Source organism: Danio rerio, chromosome 10, assembly GCF_052040795.2.
Source record: "Danio rerio strain M-AB ecotype USA chromosome 10, GRCz13ab, whole genome shotgun sequence".
Taxonomy (NCBI): Eukaryota; Metazoa; Chordata; class Actinopteri; order Cypriniformes; family Danionidae; genus Danio; species Danio rerio.
Genome location: NC_141030.1, coordinates 10,139,364 through 10,148,971, shown reverse-complemented (window position 1 = coordinate 10,148,971; position 9,608 = coordinate 10,139,364). Strand labels below are relative to the sequence as shown.

Here is a 9,608-nt window from a genome sequence, read left to right as displayed (position 1 = left end):
TATACTGTATAATCAACTGCAAATGAAGTTGTGTGGCATAATTTTGAACTAAATCTGCCCCTTAAAAATAGCTGTCATGTGTGTCCGTTATGTGACCGTTTGTCATTTTAGGTTTCATATAGGTTCTAGAGTGACTGCAGAGTTTAGCACCAACCACACTTGCCTGCATGGTTTTTAGTGCAGGGGTGTCCAAATTTGGTTCTGGAGGGCCGGTGTCCTTAAGTGTTTAGCTCTAACCCTAATCAAACACACCTGAACCAGCTAATCAAGCTCTTACTAGATATAGGCCTACTAGAACAGGGGTGGCCAAACTCGATCCTGGAGGGCCGGTGTCCTGCATAGTTTAGCTCTTTCAAGACACCTGCTTGGAAGTTTCTAGTATACACCTAAACTAGAAAGAGCTTGATTAGCTGGTTCATGTGTGTTTAATTGGGGTTGGAACTAAAATATGCTGAACACTGGCCCTCCAGGACAGAGTTTGGGCACCCCTATACTAAAAACTTCCTAGCAGGTGTGTTGAAGCAAGTTGGAGCTAAACTCAGCAGGACACCGGCCCTCTAGGACCGAGTTTGGACATCCCTGTTTTAGTAAAGCTGCGGTCACGCTAGAGTTAGAGCTTGCGAAATTCTGTCATGCAGCGCTGTGAAAAGGGGGATTACAAAAGATCATTAGACATATTAAAAAGCGAGCGATTAGTCCATTTTTAAAACTTCTGTCCAGGGAGGTCATTTTTTGATCTTTGATTGGTTTCATGCAGTCGTGTGATGCAATTTCACAGGTCAGAGTTCACCAAGATTGAACTTTGCAACGCAGCAACCTTCGAAACTTGTTGCATGAGCTTGCGTTTCCGGTCTGACGCATTCGTGTGCGTATGAATGAAAGACTATGGAAAGAAAAGTGCAGTGTGAACACAGCTTGAATCTGAAGAAACTGATTACTTTAGTTCAGGTGTGTTGAATAAGGTTTGGAGCTAATCTCTGCAGGACAGTTGTCCTACAGGTACAGGTTTGAACATCCCAATTCCAAGAGAAAACTTCAAGACAAGCTCAGCCAGAGATTTCTACATGGCAGTCAAACAGTCAGAAAAGTGTATATTGGAAAGAAAGACCCTTAAGGGTACATGTTGTCAGATTTGTGTAAGAATATTATTCTTGGAAAATAGTTGTCTAGGATCATAATTAACAGTAACTCTCCTAATTTGTTATTAGTTATATAAACGGCACACTGTAACACTCATGGATCTTTAAACATAAGGGAGATATTAAGCATTACAGCATGGGTAAATTAAAGCGATCAGAAGAATGCACATCTATACAAATCATTTCCAGCAAGGAGCAAACAGTCCCGTAAATCAAACACTACACGGTGGGTCTGAAATACCATGAGATTATCGGATGACATCAGTGATGTTTTAGGAGTTTGACAATGACAAACTATAGCTCTGTCACTTGACTGTTTTGGGATCTCTGGAGTACTGTGTGCTTTCAAGTCAAAAGGATCAAATAAAAGAGTGTGGGATGTCTGTATGATACATGTGTGGGCTCATGATGGGTTTAAAAGATTTAGTCAGACAATCTCTGGTAATCCACACTTGCTTGGGATCAGTGTGGAAAGAACATTCTAGGGAATGTTGGTGTTCGATGACAGGCACTGGTGATCTGACAGAAGTCCGGTTACTATTGGTGTCGGATCTCCTGCTCTGCATCTCACTGCACTCTCACTAAGTAATTGGCTCTACTGTGGCCTATAGCCAAGTTCTTGCTGTACACAGAGGTTCTTCAACCTGAAAGTCAGGTCTGGGGTGGAAAAAGGACCAGGAACAAATCTGCATGACAAGTCTCCTCTGGGCTGTTAACATGCATTGAGCCTAGGTGAGGTAAGACCAAGTGTTTGACCATGACAGTGGACATAATACATGTTGCCAGGATGTAAAAGATCCCAGCTGTTTATTACACACCTCTCATCTGGGAAAACCATTGCAGATTTTTTTTCTCCCTGCAGCTGCTCCTTGCTTCTATTAGACACTATTTTCGATGACTGAGCAAGCATAACACCAGGCCTGCGTCAGCGAAACCTAGGCAGAGCCGGAGGCATGTGGGATTATGTTTAGATACTCAAGCATGAGCTGATCAGACTCTATTTGTGAGTAAATGTGTGCTATCAATGCTCCCCCTGTTCTCTATCTCTTAATGAATTCACTAACGAGTGACAAGTGAGCCGTTGAGTTTGGTTTCATCGACGGTGATGTTTTGGTTTTGGACTGATGCCAGGTAAGTAACAGGATTCTCAAACCTGCCTAACACATCATCCCTGGGTGATAATTTCACAGACCCACATGCTATTTAAAGAGTTAACATGCCATGCTTATAAACAAACATAATGATATTACAAGGCATACTGTTGGGAGAACATATGACTATGACTGGGCAACTTCAGTCTTGAAGAAAAACCAACAATATGTGGCGAGTCTAGTAGAATAAAATAGGAGCCGTTGTTGACAAAATGTGTCTGTTTTTAATAAACTATCTAAAATCTTGTGTGCTTCTTGTGTAGAGTAAAGCCCTGCTCACACTGAGATTTCAGCCATGATTTTGTCATCTGAGACTAATTTGAGAAATCCTAGGCTAAAATCTGTGATCTTTTGATCGTGGGTTTGACATGTTCACTGACAGCCTCTTGCGATCAGATTTTTCCACAGATGTTCTGGCAGTGTCAGAAGATTTCAGACACTTTCCTGCAGTGACAACCGCTGGGATGAGCATGAATCCAAGAACCAATAGGAGCTCCAAATTTGATAAAGCAAATTTTTTTGAATCAGAAAAAGTCTATATTAAAAAAGTAATAAAGTAATTAAAATACAATTTTATATGTTGTCTCCATATTCCCTCCAATATTTTTTTAGCAGTCTATGAGTTCTAGTATTCATTCATTTATTCAACTATGTTGAAGGCACAGAGAATAATGGCTCTTGCTTTTGCACTCCTTTATTTCGGACACTGCGAGAACAACTCTCCCATGGTGCACGTCAGAATTGAAAATTCTGTGCGACAGCCACATGGGGGATGGGGGTTATTCTGAAAGTCAGTCCAAATGTCTGCAGTGGAAAGGTGGCTTGAGGAATCATTTCAGAATGCGGGATAGCAAAAATGTCACGCGTGAATGGCGTCATACTCCAGGGGCGTTTTATTTGTGTTTGGCACGTCTTCATTGTCGGTCAGTTTGACTTTATGGCAGCTGAGATCTTACAGTGTGACATGGGAGCCATGTTTGTGCAGTCTGACATGCTACAAGAGCCATGTTTGTGCAGTCTGACATGCTACAAGAGCCATGTTCGTGCAGTCTGACATGCTACAATCGTGCAGGATTAGTAAAAATCCCACAGTGTGAGCCGGCCTTTAGGAAAGTCATTCAACCAGTATGGAACATTTAAGGTAAAAGACCTTGAAATTGATTTTGTTCTACTTCAGGATCTACTACAGTGTCCTTTATTAGCAGAACATGATGTTCTGCCAGACACATAATCCTGAAGAAATTCATTTAGTTAAAAGGGCAACAGTTTCTGGATGCAGCCTTTATAATGCAAGCTGAGATTGCATTGCTCAGAGATGGAATGTCAGACACAATACACTCAGTGATGTCACTGTGACGGGTAGTGTTAGGTGAGCGCATTAAAAAGCATTGAATGCAGCTCAGATTGCAATGCACCAGGTCTGCATCCAGACCCCTCTCTAAAGGGGTGTAGAAACCGTGGTTATTTTGTAGAGACAAAGACAATGAAGACAATCTCAGCACCTTGAATTTGATGTGAGCAGCAACTGACAGCCGGTATAGAGTGAACAAACATGACATGCACTCTTTTCAGCTTAATGACCACATTCTGGATCAGTGCAGGGGATAGAGATGGAGATGATTGAAAGGCCAGCCAATAGAGAACTTCAAAGGTCCAGTCAGGACAGAACAAGTGTCTGGACAAGCAGTAGAAGCAGCATGTTTCGATAAGAAAGGCCTGATCTTCCTGATGTTTTATCTCTGAAAAACAGTGGCTCTTCAGGACTGAAGTTCCCCCTGCACTATGACTACTGACAAAATTTTCAGACCAGTTGTTGAGTCTATCAAAGCCAGCTGACATATTAAAGAATTTGGAGACTTAGGGTGTACTCATTTTGTCTTGTACCATACCTAGGCGCGATCCCCCCCTCCCTCTCCCCCTCTGCCTGCACTCACATCGTGCTTTTTGTCTTCTGAGCCTGAGCATGCTTACAGCATCAATGATGTGAGTGTTTAGTTTAACAGAAGAGAAGCCCTCTCCCTTCATACAATGAAAATTGCTTTAGATATTCATTCGTTCATTTTCTGTTTGGCTTAGTCCCTTTATTAATGTGGGGTCGCCACAGCAGAATGAACCCCCAACTTATCTAGCATATATTTTTATGCAGCAGATGCCCTTCCAGCCTCAACCCATCACTAGGAAACACCCACACACAATAACTACGGTCAATTTTAGCTTACCCAATTCATCACATGTTTTTGGACTTGTTGGGGAAACCGGAGCACCCGGAGGAAACCCCCATGAACATGCAACATGTAAACTCCCCAAAGAAACGCCAGCTGACCCAGCCAAGGCACGAACCAGCAACCTTCTTGCTGTGAGGCGAACGTGCTACCCACAGTGCCACCGTATCGCCCCTGCTTTCATTATATTGTTTTGTAGTATTTTAAGTTGTTTGATATGCAGTGACACTCAGTCAGATATTTTGCTGAACAGACCCACCTTTTTTGACGTTCATAAATGTTCATGACAATCATCATGCTGCATGTATTAGGAGGTTTGCATCTTTATTAAATATGACCGTTTGCGTTCATTGAAAACTATGGATGATTAATAAGTCATTAAAAGAGTCCTTTAAAGTTACATCACACTCAACATGCATTACAGTCACTCTACAAGAGTACCACACCAAAGCCCAACTGAACTGCGCTCTGGCACCACTTCAACCGGGACAAAGCCGGCCAACCGTGCCTGGGCCTGATTCGCAGCACTCACACTTGTCTAACAAACCAGGAAAAGGGGGTCAAAAGAGCCAGGGAATGGTTCAGATAGCCTAGTGTGAGTACACCCTTAATGGACTTAAGACTTCAACTCGAGTACCAGAGATAAATAAAATAAAATAAAATAAAATCACTTGTACATATTGAGATTGTAAGCCATTTCCACTAATATCTTTCTAGTGTAACATTCACACTGTTAAAAAGTATTTAGTTGACTTTGGTGAGCAAACGCATTGCCTTAAAAATTTCACAGTGCATGTTTATGAAAAAGAGAGTAAACTTAACAGTTATAAGTTATAGAGTTCAACAGGATTACATACATTCTGAAGTGTACAGTACTTTAAAATGAGTAAATCCATAGCCATAAAAGCAACAAGTTGACTTGAAGTTTTTTTTTTTTAATCATGAACATAATTAATTCACTAAATTTTTAGGCAACAGGTTTGTCAACGAATTTTTAATTGTTTTTTTTTTATAGTGTACTTAAAACGCAAGGTATGATTGCATGCATTCATATGAATATAGTGAACATTGCTTTTGCACCACTGATCTGCAATTCTGTCACAACCATACTGAAGAGAGCTCTACAGCAGATTATGACAGCAGGCAAAGTGGCATCACATCATGAGAATGTGATCTCGGGAAGACCATGAGGGTTTAGTGTGCCACCTGGGATGAGGCCATATACACATGCAAATTCACCTTCTTTTAAAAGCCTATAGATAAAAACCCAGTAGATGTCCATATGAATGCAAAGTCTTACTGAATTTGCCTCAGCATTGTGTAAATCCAACTGAAACTGAATTAAAAAAGAAAAAAAATCAGACAGCAGAGATTTAAAAATAATAATAATACATTTTAGCTATGTGCCTTCTCTGACTTGCAGAAAACAATTGTATACATACTGGTTAAGGATATTCTGCTTAAAAGCCGTCGAATTCACGCCGTCAGAGAATTCAACCCAAGCAGAATTCTGGAATACAACTCCAGAAATGTTCACATTTTGGTAAGACTGGCAAAACATTTTATCAGTGGATTAACTTGGACAGATACAGTAAGGAGATACATATACTGTATATGTTTTTGCATCAGGAATAGCCGTCAATGCTAGCAAAAACAAAAAAACAAGTTTGTTTTCTTCGATGTTAATGAGATTTGTTTTTGACAGAGGGCGCTGTCGTTTTATTAGCTTAAGCCACTCCATCTGTGTTTCTGATTGCCTCCTCTTGTTGCAGCTGTGAAAGTCACGTCTTCATTGTCAGCGTTTATCCAAGGTAAGCTGCAAAATAGCCCTTAAAACACCCTGAATGTATCTTTTTCAAATGACATCTCCTGGACATCTGCTTTAGTTGTTAAATAAAACAGACAGAGAACATAACAAAGCATGCGTTTCTTTAGCCTACTTTACCATGTTGGTCTTTATCAAATATTTTAAATCGATTAAAAAAAGCCACATGCTCTGTTATGCTATGGCTATGAAATTAGCAGTGTTGTGAAATTAACAGTCTTGCAAACAAAACTGCTGGAATGGCCTAAGAAAGGTTGTTCATTCATAAATCACATTTCAAGCAATCAGGATAATGACGTTTTAATCTAATTAACGAGCAAAATGTATGTTTCATTATAGGCCAAAGGTGAAAGTAATACTTAGAAAATACTATCTAATGTTTGACAAGTTGTTGTTAAATTGCTTTTATATTCTAAATACAGAAATATTTAATGTCCAGGTATTCATTCATAGATTAAAAAATAAAAATAGAAATAACCTTACCTGGTTTTCATGTGGCCTATGTTGAAAATCTAATTAAGGCTATAACCATAGGCCACATTGTATAATTATTGTTTTGTGGTGTTTAGTTTGATATTTGTTATTAGATTTTCTCATGTAAGCCCTTGATAATGATATTACAAATCTGGTATCCGGAGGTAAATTTCCCTGTCAAAGTTTATGCAAAAAATGTGGTTTGTAATCTAGGAATAGCTTCTTGTTTAGTTTGTACATTAGTAACATTACGGATAATAACTAAAATTGATATTGAAATTACTTATGCCATTAATTTGATTAGTATATTTTAATTGGCAGTTTTAATTCTAAAAACCTGCACTTGACTTTTGCTTGTGGCATTAAGCATTTAGTGAGTGAGCTATCTAATTAAAACCACAAGACCTAAAGTAACCTAAAGTAAAATATAGGTTAGGAGGTGGCGCAGTGGGTAGCACGTTCTCCTCGCAGTAAGAAGGTCGCTGGTTCGAGCCTCGGCTGGGTCAGTTGGCATTTCTGTGTGGAGTTTGCATGTTCTCCCCGTGTTCGAGTGGGTTTCCTCTGGGTGCTCCAATTTCCGACACAGTCCAAAGACATGTGGTACAGGTAAATTGAATAAGAGAAATTGGCTGTATTGTATGTGTGTGAATGCAAGAGTGTATGGGTGTTTCCCAGTGTTAGGTTGTGGCTGGAAGAGCATCCGCTGTATAAAACATATGGTGGATAATTGGGGGTTCGTTCTGCTGTGGCGACCCCTGATTAATAAAAGCCGAAAATAAAATAAATGAATATCATAATGAGACGTTTTTGGCAAGATCATGGTTTACTCCAATCCAGTAAGTGGTGAAATATGGAGTAATGCTCCATTAAGTTTGTTTAAATAACAGAAGAAGGCCATGTGCTGCATCCCAAATCGCATACTTAAACTACGGCCTAAAAGTATGTACTTTTTTGTGAAGGAAATGTTTATACTTTTGTGTGTGCAACAGAAGAGTATGCAAGCTTTGGGACATACTATTTCCTCTTTAACAGATCGTTGTGTTGCTTAGTTATGCCCCCTGTCAATCATCCACACACCTCCCACATTTCTGCCTAATTTAATGTTCTACCTTATAAGAGAAGCAGCAGCAGGTTAATCTCCCATTCATGGGTCTTTCATGCAGAGAAATCTCCTTAGGTCTGCGGACAATTCTGCATTCAGATGTTCAAATGTCCAAACGCGTCTTTATATAAGTTCAGTATTGTTGTTGCAGATGAAATATAACACAGATAATGCAATTTAAATATTTTCCAGTTGGCTGGATATTGACTAACAGTCATTCAAACATCTTTCCTGAAGCCTCTCTACTTGACGGTTGGTCTTGCGTCCATCATGTTTGTAGTTTATTTGCACTTATCACACTCATTTTTAGTTCTAATCGAATTCGGGTCCAATGCGCAATGCATTGTGGGCAATATCAGAGGTTAGAGTATTATTGACGGTTCCACACTTACTTTTAAAATTAAAATAGCAAATCATCCGGAAACCTCTGGCATACTCTTATTAACATACTATGGTTTGGGAAATACAAATTCTATTTTTAAATACTATTCAGGACTGATAGTATGCGGATTGGGACGCAGCAATGGTTTATCATTCTGTGTGATGTGCCAAAGAAGAGACGATGACAATAACAAAACCACAATGCGTGTGTCAAGAGTCAACGGTGACAATATTTTCCTAAATATAATGGTTAAAAAAATCAGTGTTTAATAAGCAGTAAACTTGTTTTTGCGCTTAATATTTTGTTAAAACTTCATCACATACTGTGAAAGGGGTGGTCCAGAATGTAATTTTAAGGCTTGGTTGTGTTTATAAGATGCAGAGCAATGTGTGCTCATGTTTCAATTGAAGAAAATCCTGTTATTTTTTCATATATCTCACTTTGATTATATACAGCTACTCAGCTAACATGAAAACGACTGATATATTTCCTAGTTCCTCTGAAAGGCCCGCCCTCAAGTGACTCTGATTGGTTATCGTCATAATGTGCTGCGATTCGCAGATCGGCTCCACGTCACGTCCGTACAAGCACACGCTTTGCTGCTGTGTAAGTAGTCAACCTCCTGCCCGCTCTCTAAAATAAAATCTGACAAGTGTCTGTGACGAGTGAAAATAGGGTGCAGCTCCTTTAAGAGACCTCGTCTTTGTGTGTGTCTATGTTTGTGTGTGAATGTGTGAACTTTCTTTTTCTCTGATGCTCGGATTAAGTTATTTTCTGTAAGATATCGTGACAGAGGAATAAAGCACAAGATGTGGGATGCGACCCGTGTGAGCTTTGATTTATTTTTCTGCTGCTACACGAGATAGGTGAGCTATCCTGTAATTTTTTACCTCAACGCGTTACACAACGTCTTTCACATATATCCGGAATATGCAGGTGTAAGTAATATGAATCATCCACATATCTTTTGTGACTTCATTATCTGAGATGTAAAACGCATGGAAAAGCTGCTTAAAGAAAATCAATGCAAAGTCCCGCACACAGATAGAGAGACACTAACATGCTGGTGAAGTGTGTGTTTGTGTGTGTTTACAGCAGTTTGAATGATAAATATGAATTTATAGCTAAATTGTTTGCGGTGCAAAACAGCATTTCCCCTTGTTTACATCGTTGCTACAGCATACCGTTAACGCTGAACACTGTACATGTCATGATCAATTTTACCAAAAACACTTACAGGTTGTAGTTCACAGCATCTGTTTTAGGGAGATTTTAACCGAACCCAGCACAGAACTGGGAGAGATTCTGGAGCT

General features: G+C 39.6%; 1 long non-coding RNA gene across 1 annotated transcript; it reads right to left on the bottom strand.

Moving 5' to 3' along the window:
* Window positions 1-5,484: 5,484 nt before the first annotated feature.
* Window positions 5,485-6,544, bottom strand: LOC147835009 (uncharacterized). The gene is made up of 2 exons (XR_015500846.1): window positions 5,955-6,544; window positions 5,485-5,848 (listed from the first exon to the last, which is right to left on the bottom strand). It is a non-coding gene; the product is annotated as an uncharacterized LOC147835009 (long non-coding RNA).
* Between the last annotated feature and the right edge of the window lie 3,064 nt (window positions 6,545-9,608).